This window comes from Dermacentor andersoni, chromosome 11, assembly GCF_023375885.2.
Source record: "Dermacentor andersoni chromosome 11, qqDerAnde1_hic_scaffold, whole genome shotgun sequence".
NCBI classification, from domain to species: Eukaryota; Metazoa; Arthropoda; class Arachnida; order Ixodida; family Ixodidae; genus Dermacentor; species Dermacentor andersoni.
The window spans coordinates 94,673,899-94,688,832 of NC_092824.1; the positions used below are offsets into that span (position 1 = coordinate 94,673,899).

A 14,934-nucleotide genomic window follows, 5' to 3' on the forward strand; every position below is an offset into this window, starting at 1 on the left:
TATTTTCAGAATTGTTCACGTTTGAAACTACGCTGATGCTGCCCCCAATTGTGACTTACTTGTTTCAGTACTAGCAAATTATTCCGAAGCTCAGGATTAGACCGAAAATGTTCAGCTCACCAAGGAAAAGTAGTTTACAGCATGCGTTCGTTTCTAATCCGACTTTTTCACTTTTCTGTGCTGCGCTCTGTCGCATGCCGCTGGCAACGCTTTGGAAGGGAGACGGGGCTTTCGCCCTTCGATTTGTGCAGCTGCACCCATGTTGAGTCTGCGTCGGTTACGCGTTTCGTCGATCGCGGCTGGCTTCTTCATGGTAGGAATGTCGTACCTGGAAGCCACGTCGCAATCATCGACCACCGGATGAGCAAGCCTGAGCGCTCTCTCGTGCCAGCAATGCGGCCGTTGAAGGCGTGCCGAGTTCCGTCTGCGGACGCGGCTGCCTTAGAGTTTGTTGTCGCTGATTTCAGCAGTTGAAACTCGCTTTGTATAATTTTTACGCATATTTTATACCTCACGCATATTGAATAAGTCTTAGCGCGCAGCCTTGCGTGTCGGATTAGCCAAAGCGGCGCATTTGTTTACATTGACATCTACAACCACAGGTCATTGATTGTTAGTGTGAAATGTAGAAACGGTGCATCGCTGACATTAAATGTGAAAATGTAGCAAAACGTAAACATCTGCAAATATCAGCGGCCGAGTCAATTAAACAATATACTTTTGCACTTAGAAATGCTGAGCAAGAAGGTTCAACCTTGCTGGACATCCTGGCCAACCGACATCCAAAATGGAGCATCCGGCTGCGCGAGGACAACAGAGTGTGCTGCAGCCTTGCCAGTGGCATGAACACTGTGTCACGTACGTTGCTCGCAGCTGCTACATGTGGCTTGACATGAGCATGCTGCAGGAGATGTTCACCTCGCTGCTACAGAAGTCAGGTCGACCTGGGATGATGCCAAGGCAACAGTGAGAATGACATGTGCTCGTCTTTTTGAGTTTATTGAGTAATTGACCAGGCTAAACAGTTACAGCCACATTAGAGAGCAATCAGGAGTAAGTTTGTGCCGTTCACTCCTTTATTTCAATAAACAACGGATTACCACAGGGGTACTATATGGCCTGCAAGCACTACAGCATGGGTCCATATAAAAGCTAGTGCAAAAGAGCCTTACCTTTAGGTTTGTCTTTGACATGACTGTCAAAACCTTTTGCAGTCGTTAGTAGTGTTATATAGCATAATCAGCATGAAACATTTGAAACAACTTTGCCTCTACAATACACCAGGTAATAGGTGCGACGGCTGTGGGCAGTCTATGAAAACGACCTTTCCGCTGTTCTTTATACGACATGACTCAATGCGAAGCAAACCCCCGACCTCTGTGCAAAACTGTCAGTGGCATTCCATGAAAATAAATGGCACCATATGTTCTCGCCTACTCTTGACTGCTAATAGCACTTCCCAATGCCTATTGGATCGTATTTCCGGGCGAAATGTCTACTGATGATGATGCCTGCTGCTGATGACACATTTAACTTCAGTGATGTTTATATCCTTCATGCAGATGTAGCCTTGCTAAACCAACCCATTTTTGACTGACATCCTAAACTGATTTTGTCCAACAGGCCACCAGGGCGGGCATCGTCATCATGACGGTCCATCGACCCAACTATGACATCTTCACCATAACGACGCGAGGTGGATCGCCGTCTGCAGTAAACAGCCGTGTCGACAGGCACACTACTTTAATATACTGCCAACTGCGTTGGCGGATAGGCAAAGAAAGTTGAGGGCAGCACATGCTCCCATAAAGCTAGGGCTAAAATTAAACAATTCAATCTAGCTGGACGACTTTTATCGAAAGAATAATTCACAGACGGAGAAGTCAGATGACGTGCAATGTCACTCATTCATTCATGAGTGAATGTCATTCCCCCTAGAGAGAGAGAGAGAGCAAATGATAAAGGAGAGGTAGGGAGGTTAACCAGGACTGAGCCCGGTTGGCTACCCTACACTGGGGAAAGAGAAAAGGGGACGGAAAGATTAAAAGAAGAGAAAGTCTACTGGGGATATCGTTAGTACACTTTTACTGACATTTCATTACGTGATGAATAAACTTGTTTGTGTACATTACATTGCGCTTTAACATCAGAAGCATATAGCCTTTAAAATAATCTCTCCGGTTGCTTTACAAAATCAAACAGCTCAGATTCAACGCATAGATCATTCCTCCTGGAAATAAATTTTATTGACAATGATTAACGCGATGAATTGACGATTTGCGTAAATTACATTCCGCGTTAAAAGCAAAAGCCTATAAGCACTTAAATATTCTCTCCGCCTTATTTTATAATTTCTCACAGCTAAATTCAATACATACATCATTCCACCAGCAAATGCCTTTTTAATGACAATTATTTACGTGACGAATAAACGATTCTGCGTAAGTTACTTTCCGCGTTAAAAGCAGAGGCCTATAACACTTGAGAATATTTTCTCCGCCGCGTTTTATAACTTCTAACAGCTCAGATTAAAAGCATAGATCATTCCACCAGCAAATGCACTTTTACTGACAATTACTTACTCGATAAAAAAAAATTTCCATGAGTTACTTTCCATGTTAAAGCCAGAAGCCTACAGCCCTTATAGAATAATATCTCCGCTTACTTTAAAAGTTCCATCATCTCAGATTCAACGCATAGATCATTCCCCAAGAAATAATCTATTACTGACAATTATTTACTCGATGAATAACCGAATTTCTGTAAATAACTTTCTGCGTTAAAACAAGACGCTAATAGCCCCTTAGAAGCTTTAAAACACGGTGGAGAGATTATTCTAACAGATCAGATTCAACGCATTGATCATTCCTCCAGTAAATGCACTTTCACTGAAAATTACTTACACGATAAAAAAAAACGAATTTGCAGAAATTACTTTCCGTGTTAAAAGCAGAATCCTATAGCCGTTTACAATAATCTCTCCATTTGCTTTATAACTTCTAACAACTAAGATTGACAGCATAGATCATTCCCCCAGCAAATAAGCTTTTACTGATAATTATTTCGGCGACGAATAAACGAAATTGCATAAATTGGCTTCCCCTTTAAAAGCATACGCCTATAGCCTTTAGAATATTCCTTTATCACTTTTCCTAACAGCTCAGATTCAATGCATAAATTATTCCCACCTGAAAGTCCCTTTTTCAAACAATTATTTAAGCGATGAAAAAACGAATTTGCGCAAATTAGTTTCCCCGTTAGGAACAGAACCCATTAGCCCTTTAGAATATTAGCGCCAATGTGTTCTATCGCTATTCCTAACAGCTCAGATTCAACGCATAGATCAATCCCACCTGAAAGTAACTTTCTGAGACAATTATTTACTGAACTAACAAACGAATTTCCACAAATAATTTGCCACGTAAAAAGGAGAAGCCTCTAGCCCTTTAGAATATTAACGCGACCTCTATCACTTTTCCTAACCACGCCGAATCAAGGCATAGATCATTCTCACCCTCAAGTCCCCTTTTTCAGACAATTATTTAAGTGATGAATAAACGAATTTGCGCAAAATAGTTTCCCCGTTAGGAGCAGAACGCGTAAGCCTTTTAGAATATTAGCGCCACTGTGTTCTATCGCTTTTCCTAACAGCTCAGATTCAGCGCATAGATCAATCCCACCCGAAAGTCACTTTCTGAGACAATTATTTACTCGACTAACAAACGAATTTCCACAAATAATTGGCCACGTAATAAGGAGAAGCCTCTAGCCCTTTAGAAAATTACCGCCACCTCTTTATCACTTTCGCTAACAGCACCGAATCAACGCATAGATCATTCTCACCCTCAAGTCCCCTTTTTCAGACAATTATTTATGCGATGAAAAAAACGAATTTGCGCAAATTAGTTTCCCCGTTAGAAGCAGAACGCGTTAGCCCTTTAGAATATTAGCGCCACTGTGTTCTATCGCTTTTCCTAATAGCTCAGATTCAACGCATAGACCAATCCCACCTGAAAGTCACTTTCTGAGACAATTATTTACTCTACTAACAAACGAATTTCCGCATATAATTTGCCACGTAAAAAGGGGAAGCCTCTAACGCTTTAGAATATTAACGCGACCTCTATCACTTTTCCTAACAGCGCCGAATCAACGCATAGATCATTCTGACGCTCAAGTCCGCTTTTTCAGATAATTATTTAAGCGATTAAAAAACGAATTTGCGCAAATTAGTTTCCCTGTTAGGAGCAGAACACATTAGCCCTTTAGAATATTCGCGCCAATGTGTTCTATCGCTATTCCTAACAGCTCAGTTTCAACGGATAGATCAATCCCACCTGAAAGTAACTTTCTGAGACAATTATTTACTCGACTAACAAACGCATTTCCACAAATAATTTGTCACGTAAAAAGGAGAAGCCTCTAGCCCTTTAGAATATTAACGCTACCTCTTTATCACTTTCGCTAACAGCACCGAATCAACGCATAGATCATTGTCACCCTAAAGTCCCTTTCTTCAGACAATTATTTAAACCATGAAAAAACGAATTCGCGCAAATTTGTTTCCCCGTTAGGAGACGAACGCGTTAGCCCTTTAGAATATTAACGCCAATGTGTTCTATCGCATTTCCTAATAGCTCAGATTTAATGCATAGATGAATCCCATCCGAAAGTCACTTTCTGAAAAAATTATTTACTCGACTAACAAACGAATTTCCACAGATAATTTGTCACGTAAAAAGGGGAAGCCTCTAGTCCTTTAGGATATTAACGCGACCTCTATCACTTTTCCTAACAGCGCCGATTCAACGCATAGATCATTCTCACCCTCAAGTCCCCTTTTTCAGACAAATATTTAACCGATGAAAAAACGAATTTGCGCAAATTAGTTTCCCTGTTAGGACCAGAACGCGTTAGCCCTTTAGAATATTAGCGCCAATGTGTTCGATCGCTTTTCCTAACAGCTCAGATTCAACGCATAGATGAATCCCACCTGAAAGTCACTTTCTGAGACAATTATTTACTCGACTAACAAACGAATTTCCACAAATAATTTGTCACGTAAAAAGGGGAAGCCTCTAGTCCTTTAGGATATTAACGCGACCTCTATCACTTTTCCTAACAGCGCCGATTCAACGCATATATCATTCTCACCGTCAAGTCCCCTTTTTCAGACAAATATTTAAGCGATGAAAAAACGAATTTGCGCAAATTAGTTTCCCCGTTAGGAGCAGAACGCGTTAGCCCTTTAGAATATGAGCGCCACTGTGTTCTAAGGCTTTTCCTAACAGCTCAGATTCAACGCATAGATCAATCCCACCTGAAAGACACTTTCTGAGAAAATTATTTACTCGACTAACAAACGAATTTCCACAAATAATTTGTCACGTAAAAAGGAGAAGCCTCTAGCCCTTTAGAATATTAACGCGACCTCTATCACTTTCGCTAACAGCACCGAAATAACGCATAGAACATTCTCACCCTCAAGTCCCCTTTTTCAGACAATTATTTAAGCGATGAATAAACGAATTTGCGCAAATTAGTTTCCCCGTTAGAAGCCGAACGCGTTAGCCCTTTAGAATATTAGCGCCACTGTGTTCTATCGCGTTTCCTAACAGCTCAGATTCAACGCATAGATCAATCCCACCCGAAAGTCACTTTCTGAGAAAATTATTTACTCGACTAACAAACGAATTTCCGCATATAATTTGCCACGTAAAAAGGGGAAGCCTCTAACCCTTTAGAATATTAACGCGACCTCTATCACTTTTCCTAACAGCGCCGAATCAACGCATAGAACATTCTCACCCTCAAGTCCCCTTTTTCAGACAATTATTTAAGCGATGAATAAACGAATTTGCGCAAATTAGTTTCCCCGTTAGAAGCCGAACGCGTTAGCCCTTTAGAATATTAGCGCCACTGTGTTCTATCGCGTTTCCTAACAGCTCAGATTCAACGCATAGATCAATCCCACCCGAAAGTCACTTTCTGAGAAAATTATTTACTCGACTAACAAACGAATTTCCGCATATAATTTGCCACGTAAAAAGGGGAAGCCTCTAACCCTTTAGAATATTAACGCGACCTCTATCACTTTTCCTAACAGCGCCGAATCAACGCATAGAACATTCTCACCCTCAAGTCCCCTTTTTCAGACAATTATTTAAGCGATGAATAAACGAATTTGCGCAAATTAGTTTCCCCGTTAGAAGCCGAACGCGTTAGCCCTTTAGAATATTAGCGCCACTGTGTTCTATCGCGTTTCCTAACAGCTCAGATTCAACGCATAGACCAATCCCACCTGAAAGTCACTTTCTGAGACAATTATTTACTCGACTAACAAACGAATTTCCGCATATGATTTGTCACGTAAAAAGGGGAAGCCTCTAGCCCTATAGAATATTAACGCTACCTCTATCACTTTCCCTAACCGCGCCGAATCAACGCATAGATCATTCTCACCCTCAAGTCCCCTTTTTCAGACAATTATTTATGCGATGAAAAAAGCGAATTTGCGCAAATTAGTTTCCCCGTTAGAAGCAGAACGCGTTAGCCCTTTAGAATATTAGCGCCACTGTGTTCTATCGCTTTTCCTAACAGCTCAGATTCAACGCATAGACCAATCCCACCTGAAAGTCACTTTCTGAGACAATTATTTACTCTGCTAACAAACGAATTTCCGCATATAATTTGCCACGTAAAAAGGGGAAGCCTCTAACCCTTTAGAATATTAACGCGACCTCTTTCACTTTTCCTAACAGCGCCGAATCAACGCATAGGTCATTCTGACCCTCAAGTCCCCTTTTTCAGACAATTATTTAAGCGATTAAAAAACGAATTTGCGCAAATCAGTTTCCCCGTTAGGAGCAGAACACATTAGCCCTTTAGAATATTCGCGCCAATGTGTTCTATCGCTTTTCCTAACAGCTCAGTTTCAACGGATAGATCAATCCCACCTGAAAGTTACTTTCTGAGACAATTATTTACTCGACCAACAAACGAATTTCCACAAATAATTTGTCACGTAAAAAGGAGAAGCCTCTAGCCCTTTAGAATATTAACGCCACCTCTTTGTCACTTTCGCTAACAGCACCGAATCAACGTATCGATCATTCTCACCCTCAAGTCCCCTTTTTCAGACAATTATTTAAGCGATGAATAAACGAATTTGCGCAAATTAGTTTCCCCGTTAGAAGCAGAACGCGTTAGCCCTTTAGAATATTAGCGCCACTGTGTTCTATCGCTTTTCCTAACAGTTCAGATTCACCGCATAGATCAATCCCACCTAAAGTCATTTTCTGAGACAATTATTTACTCGACTAACAAACGAATTTCCAGAAATAATTTGCCACGTAAAAAGGAGAAGCCTCTAGCCCTTTAGAATATTAACGCAACCTCTTTATCACTTTCGCTAACAGCACCGAATCAACGCATAGATCATTGTCACCCTAAAGTCCCTTTTTTCAGACAATTATTTAAACCATGAAAAAACGAATTGGCGCAAATTTGTTTCCCCGTTAGGAGAAGAACGCGTTAGCCCTTTAGAATATTAGCGCCAATGTGTTCTATCGCATTTCCTAATAGCTCAGATTCAATGCATAGATGAATCCCATCCGAAAGTCACTTTCTGAAAAAATTATTTACTCGACTAACAAACGAATTTCCACAGATAATTTGTCACGTAAAAAGGGGAAGCCTCTAGTCCTTTAGGATATTAACGCGACCTCTATCACTTTTCCTAACAGCGCCGATTCAACGCATAGATCATTCTCACCCTCAAGTCCCCTTTTTCAGACAAATATTTAAGCGATGAAAAAACGAATTTGCGCAAATTAGTTTCCCCGTTAGGAGCAGAACGCGTTAGCCCTTTGGAATATTAGCGCCACTGTGTTCTATCGCTTTTCCTAACAGTTCAGATTCACCGCATAGATCAATCCCACCTAAAGTCACTTTCTGAGACAATTATTTACTCGACTAACAAACGAATTTCCAGAAATAATTTGCCACGTAAAAAGGAGAAGCCTCTAGCCCTTTAGAATATTAACGCAACCTCTTTATCACTTTCGCTAACAGCACCGAATCAACGCATAGATCATTGTCACCCTAAAGTCCCTTTTTTCAGACAATTATTTAAACCATGAAAAAACGAATTCGCGCAAATTTGTTTCCCCGTTAGGAGAAGAACGCGTTAGCCCTTTAGAATATTAGCGCCAATGTGTTCTATCGCATTTCCTAATAGCTCAGATTCAATGCATAGATGAATCCCATCCGAAAGTCACTTTCTGAAAAAATTATTTACTCGACTAACAAACGAATTTCCACAGATAATTTGTAACCTAAAAAGGAGAAGCCTCTAGCCCTTTAGAATATTAACGCCACCTCTTTATCACTTTCGCTTACAGCCCCGAATGAACGCATAGATCATTCTCACCCTCAAGTCCCCTTTTTCAGGCAATTATTAAAGCCATGAAAAAACGAATTTGCGCAAATTAGTTTCCCCGTTAGAAGCAGAACGCGTTAGCCCTTTGGAATATTAGCGCCACTGCGTTCTATCGCTTTTTTTAGCAGCTCAGATTCAACGCATAGATCAATCCCACCTGAAAGACACTTTCTGAGAAAATTATTTACTCGACTAACAAACGAATTTCAACAAATAATTTGTCACGTAAAAAGGAGAAGCCTCTAGCCCTTCAGAATATTAACGCGACCTCTATCACTTTCGCTAACAGCACCGAATCAACGCATAGATCTTTCTCACCCTCAAGTCCCCTTTTTCAGACAATTATTTATGCGATGAAAAAACGAATTTGCGCAAATTAGTTTCCCCGTTAGAAGCCGAACGCGTTAGCCCTTTAGAATATTAGCGCCACTGTGTTCTATCGCGTTTCCTAACAGCTCAGATTCAACGTATAGATCAATCCCACCTGAAAGTCACTTTCTGAGACAATTATTTACTCGACTAACAAACGAATTTCCACAAATAATTTGTCACCTAAAAAAGGAGAAGCCTCTAGCCCTTTAGAATATTACGCCACCTCTTTATCACTTTCACTTACAGCACCGAATCAACGCATAAATCATTCTCACCCTCAAGTCCCCTTTTTCAGGCAATTATTAAAGCGATGAAAAAACGAATTTGCGCAAATTAGTTTCCCCGTTAGGAGCAGAACGCGTTAGCCCTTTAGAATATTAGCGCCAATGTGTTCGATCGCTTTTCCTAACAGCTCAGATTCAACGCATAGATCTATCCCACCTGAAAGACACTTTCTGAAAAAATTATTTACTCGACTAACAAACGAATTTCCACATATAATTTGTCACGTAAAAAGGAGAAGCCTCTAGCCCTTTAGAATATTAACGCGACCTCTATCACTTTCGCTAACAGCACCGAAATAACGCATAGAACATTCTCATCCTCAAGTTCCCTTTTTCAGACAATTATTTAAGCGATGAATAAACGAATTCGCGCAAATTAGTTTCCCCGTTAGAAGCCGAACGCGTTAGCCCTTTAGAATATTAGCGCCACTGTGTTCTATCGCGTTTCCTAACAGCTCAGATTCAACGCATAGATCAATCCCACCCGAAAGTCACTTTCTGAGAAAATTATTTACTCGACTAACAAACGAATTTCCACAAATAATTTGTCACCTAAAAAGGAGAAGCCTCTAGCCCTTTAGAATATTAACGCGACCTCTATCACTTTCGCTAACAGCACCGAAATAACGCATAAAACATTCTCACCCTCAAGTCCCCCTTTTCAGACAATTATTTAAGCGATGAATAAACAAATTTGCGCAAATTAGTTTCCCCGTTAGAAGCCGAACGCGTTAGCCCTTTAGAATATTAGCGCCACTGTGTTCTATCGCGTTTCCTAACAGCTCAGATTCAACGCATAGATCAATCCCACCCGAAAGTCACTTTCTGAGAAAATTATTTACTCGACTAACAAACGAATTTCCACATATAATTTGCCACGTAAAAAGGAGAAGCCTCTAGCCCTTTAGAATATTACCGCCACCTCTTTATAACTTTCGCTAACAGCACCGAATCAACGCGTAGATCATTCGCACCCTCAAGTCCCCTTTTTCAGACAATTATTTAAGCGATGAAAAAACGAACTTGCGCAAATTAGTTTCCCCGTTAGGAGGAGAACGCATTAGCCCTTTAGAATATTAGCGCTACTCTGTTCTATCGTTTTTCCTAACAGCTCAGATTCAACGCATAGATCAATCCCACCTGAAAGTCACTTTCTGAGACAATTATTTATTCGACTAACAAACGAATTACCACAAAGAACTTGTCACGTAAAAAGGGGAAGCCTCTAGACCTTTAGAATATTAACGCCACCTCTTTATCGCTTTCGCTAACAGCACCGAATCAACGCATAGATCATTCTCACCCTCAACTCCCCTTTTTCAGACAATTATTTAAGCGATGAAAGAACGAATTTGCGCAAATTAGTTTCCCCGTTAGGAGAAGAATGCGTTAGCCCTTTAGAATATTAGCGCCAATGTGTTCTAAGGCTTTTCCTAACAGCTCAGATTCAACGCATAGATCGTTCCCATCTGAAAGTCACTTTCTGAGACAATTATTTACTCGACTAACAAACGAATTTCCACAAATAATTTGTCACGTAAAAAGGAGAAGCCTCTAGCCCTTTAGAATATTAACGCCACCTCTTTGTCACTTTCGCTAACAGCACCGAATCAACGTATCGATCATTCTCACCCTCAAGTCCCCTTTTTCAGACAATTATTTAAGCGATGAATAAACGAATTTGCGCAAATTAGTTTCCCCGTTAGAAGCAGAACGCGTTAGCCCTTTAGAATATTAGCGCCACTGTGTTCTATCGCTTTTCCTAACAGTTCAGATTCACCGCATAGATCAATCCCACCTAAAGTCACTTTCTGAGACAATTATTTACTCGACTAACAAACGAATTTCCAGAAATAATTTGCCACGTAAAAAGGAGAAGCCTCTAGCCCTTTAGAATATTAACGCAACCTCTTTAACACTTCCGCTAACAGCACCGAATCAACGCATAGATCATTGTCACCCTAAAGTCCCTTTTTTCAGACAATTATTTAAACCATGAAAAAACGAATTCGCGCAAATTTGTTTCCCCGTTAGGAGAAGAACGCGTTAGCCCTTTAGAATATTAGCGCCAATGTGTTCTATCGCATTTCCTAATAGCTCAGATTCAATGCATAGATGAATTCCATCCGAAAGTCACTTTCTGAAAAAATTATTTACTCGACTAACAAACGAATTTCCACAGATAATTTGTAACCTAAAAAGGAGAAGCCTCTAGCCCTTTAGAATATTAACGCCACCTCTTTATCACTTTCGCTTACAGCCCCGAATGAACGCATAGATCATTCTCACCCTCAAGTCCCCTTTTTCAGGCAATTATTAAAGCCATGAAAAAACGAATTTGCGCAAATTAGTTTCCCCGTTAGAAGCAGAACGCGTTAGCCCTTTGGAATATTAGCGCCACTGCGTTCTATCGCTTTTTTTAGCAGCTCAGATTCAACGCATAGATCAATCCCACCTGAAAGACACTTTCTGAGACAATTATTTACTCGACTAACAAACGAATTTCCACAAATAATTTGTCACGTAAAAAGGAGAAGCCTCTAGCCCTTTAGAATATTAACGCCACCTCTTTGTCACTTTCGCTAACAGCACCGAATCAACGTATCGATCATTCTCACCCTCAAGTCCCCTTTTTCAGACAATTATTTAAGCGATGAATAAACGAATTTGCGCAAATTAGTTTCCCCGTTAGAAGCAGAACGCGTTAGCCCTTTAGAATATTAGCGCCACTGTGTTCTATCGCTTTTCCTAACAGTTCAGATTCACCGCATAGATCAATCCCACCTAAAGTCACTTTCTGAGACAATTATTTACTCGACTAACAAACGAATTTCCAGAAATAATTTGCCACGTAAAAAGGAGAAGCCTCTAGCCCTTTAGAATATTAACGCAACCTCTTTAACACTTCCGCTAACAGCACCGAATCAACGCATAGATCTTTCTCACCCTCAAGTCCCCTTTTTCAGACAATTATTTATGCGATGAAAAAACGAATTTGCGCAAATTAGTTTCCCCGTTAGAAGCCGAACGCGTTAGCCCTTTAGAATATTAGCGCCACTGTGTTCTATCGCGTTTCCTAACAGCTCAGATTCAACGTATAGATCAATCCCACCTCAAAGTCACTTTCTGAGACAATTATTTACTCGACTAACAAACGAATTTCCACAAATAATTTGTCACCTAAAAAGGAGAAGCCTCTAGCCCTTTAGAATATTACGCCACCTCTTTATCACTTTCACTTACAGCACCGAATCAACGCATAAATCATTCTCACCCTCAAGTCCCCCTTTTCAGGCAATTATTAAAGCGATGAAAAAACGAATTTGCGCAAATTAGTTTCCCCGTTAGGAGCAGAACGCGTTAGCCCTTTAGAATATTAGCGCCAATGTGTTCGATCGCTTTTCCTAACAGCTCAGATTCAACGCATAGATCTATCCCACCTGAAAGACACTTTCTGAAAAAATTATTTACTCGACTAACAAACGAATTTCCACATATAATTTGTCACGTAAAAAGGAGAAGCCTCTAGCCCTTTAGAATATTAACGCGACCTCTATCACTTTCGCTAACAGCACCGAAATAACGCATAGAACATTCTCATCCTCAAGTTCCCTTTTTCAGACAATTATTTAAGCGATGAATAAACGAATTCGCGCAAATTAGTTTCCCCGTTAGAAGCCGAACGCGTTAGCCCTTTAGAATATTAGCGCCACTGTGTTCTATCGCGTTTCCTAACAGCTCAGATTCAACGCATAGATCAATCCCACCCGAAAGTCACTTTCTGAGAAAATTATTTACTCGACTAACAAACGAATTTCCACATATAATTTGCCACGTAAAAAGGAGAAGCCTCTAGCCCTTTAGAATATTACCGCCACCTCTTTATAACTTTCGCTAACAGCACCGAATCAACGCGTAGATCATTCGCACCCTCAAGTCCCCTTTTTCAGACAATTATTTAAGCGATGAAAAAACGAACTTGCGCAAATTAGTTTCCCCGTTAGGAGGAGAACGCATTAGCCCTTTAGAATATTAGCGCTACTCTGTTCTATCGTTTTTCCTAACAGCTCAGATTCAACGCATAGATCAATCCCACCTGAAAGTCACTTTCTGAGACAATTATTTATTCGACTAACAAACGAATTACCACAAAGAACTTGTCACGTAAAAAGGGGAAGCCTCTAGACCTTTAGAATATTAACGCCACCTCTTTATCGCTTTCGCTAACAGCACCGAATCAACGCATAGATCATTCTCACCCTCAAGTCCCCTTTTTCAGACAAATATTTAAGCGATGAAAAAACGAATTTGCGCAAATTAGTTTCCCCGTTAGGAGCAGAACGCGTTAGCGCTTTGGAATATTAGCGCCACTGCGTTCTATCGCTTTTCTTAGCAGCTCAGATTCAACGCATAGATCAATCCCACCTGAAAGACACTTTCAGAGAAAATTATTTACTCGACTAACAAACGAATTTCCACAAATAATTTGCCACGTAAAAAGGAGAAGCCTCTAGCCCTTTAGAATATTAACGCCACCTCTTTGTCACTTTCGCTAACAGCACCGAATCAACGTATCGATCATTCTCACCCTCAAGTCCCCTTTTTCAGACAATTATTTAAGCGATGAATAAACGAATTTGCGCAAATTAGTTTCCCCGTTAGAAGCAGAACGCGTTAGCGCTTTAGAATATTAGCGCCACTGTGTTCTATCGCTTTTCCTAACAGTTCAGATTCACCGCATAGATCAATCCCACCTAAAGTCACTTTCTGAGACAATTATTTACTCGACTAACAAACGAATTTCCAGAAATAATTTGCCAAGTAAAAAGGAGAAGCCTCTAGCCCTTTAGAATATTAACGCAACCTCTTTATCACTTTCGCTAACAGCACCGAATCAACGCATAGATCATTGTCACCCTAAAGTCCCTTTTTTCAGACAATTATTTAAACCATGAAAAAACGAATTCGCGCAAATTTGTTTCCCCGTTAGGAGAAGAACGCGTTAGCCCTTTAGAATATTAGCGCCAATGTGTTCTATCGCATTTCCTAATAGCTCAGATTCAATGCATAGATGAATCCCATCCGAAAGTCACTTTCTGAAAAAATTATTTACTCGACTAACAAACGAATTTCCACAGATAATTTGTAACCTAAAAAGGAGAAGCCTCTAGCCCTTTAGAATATTAACGCCACCTCTTTATCACTTTCGCTTACAGCCCCGAATGAACGCATAGATCATTCTCACCCTCAAGTCCCCTTTTTCAGGCAATTATTAAAGCCATGAAAAAACGAATTTGCGCAAATTAGTTTCCCCGTTAGGAGCAGAACGCGTTAGCCCTTTAGAATATTAGCGCCAATGTGTTCGATCGCTTTTCCTAACAGCTCAGATTCAACGTATAGATCAATCCCACCTGAAAGTCACTTTCTGAGACAATTATTTACTCGACTAACAAACGAATTTCCACAAATAATTTGTCACCTAAAAAGGAGAAGCCTCTAGTCCTTTAGGTTATTAACGCGACCTCTATCACTTTTCCTAACAGCGCCGATTCAACGCATATATCATTCTCACCCTCAAGTCCCCTTTTTCAGACAAATATTTAAGCGATGAAAAAACGAATTTGCGCAAATTAGTTTCCCCGTTAGAAGCAGAACGCGTTAGCCCTTTAGAATATTAGCGCCACTGTGTTCTATCGCTTTTCCTAACAGCTCAGATTCAACGCATAGATCAATCCCACCCGAAAGTCACTTTCTGAGAAAATTATTTACTCGACTAACAAATGAATTTGCACAACTAATTTGCCACGTAAAAAGGAGAAGCCTCTAGCCCTTTAGAAT

General features: G+C 40.4%; 1 protein-coding gene across 6 annotated transcripts in view; it reads right to left on the bottom strand.

Moving 5' to 3' along the window:
* LOC140214231 (uncharacterized) overlaps positions 1-14,934 on the bottom strand; it is a 43,399-nt gene that overhangs the window by 3,495 nt on the left and 24,970 nt on the right. The window contains exons 6-7 of one of the 6 annotated variants that reach the window (XR_011891171.1): positions 863-922; positions 755-800 (exon numbers count right to left, since the gene is read on the bottom strand). The exons of 1 other annotated variant lie outside the window; for it this stretch is intronic. The gene's annotated coding sequence lies outside the window, so the exon portion shown is untranslated. Of the gene's footprint in view, positions 1-718; positions 945-14,934 lie in introns of all 6 variants that reach the window. 4 more of the 6 variants (XR_011891170.1, XR_011891168.1, XR_011891167.1 and 1 more) reach the window with 4 other exon arrangements.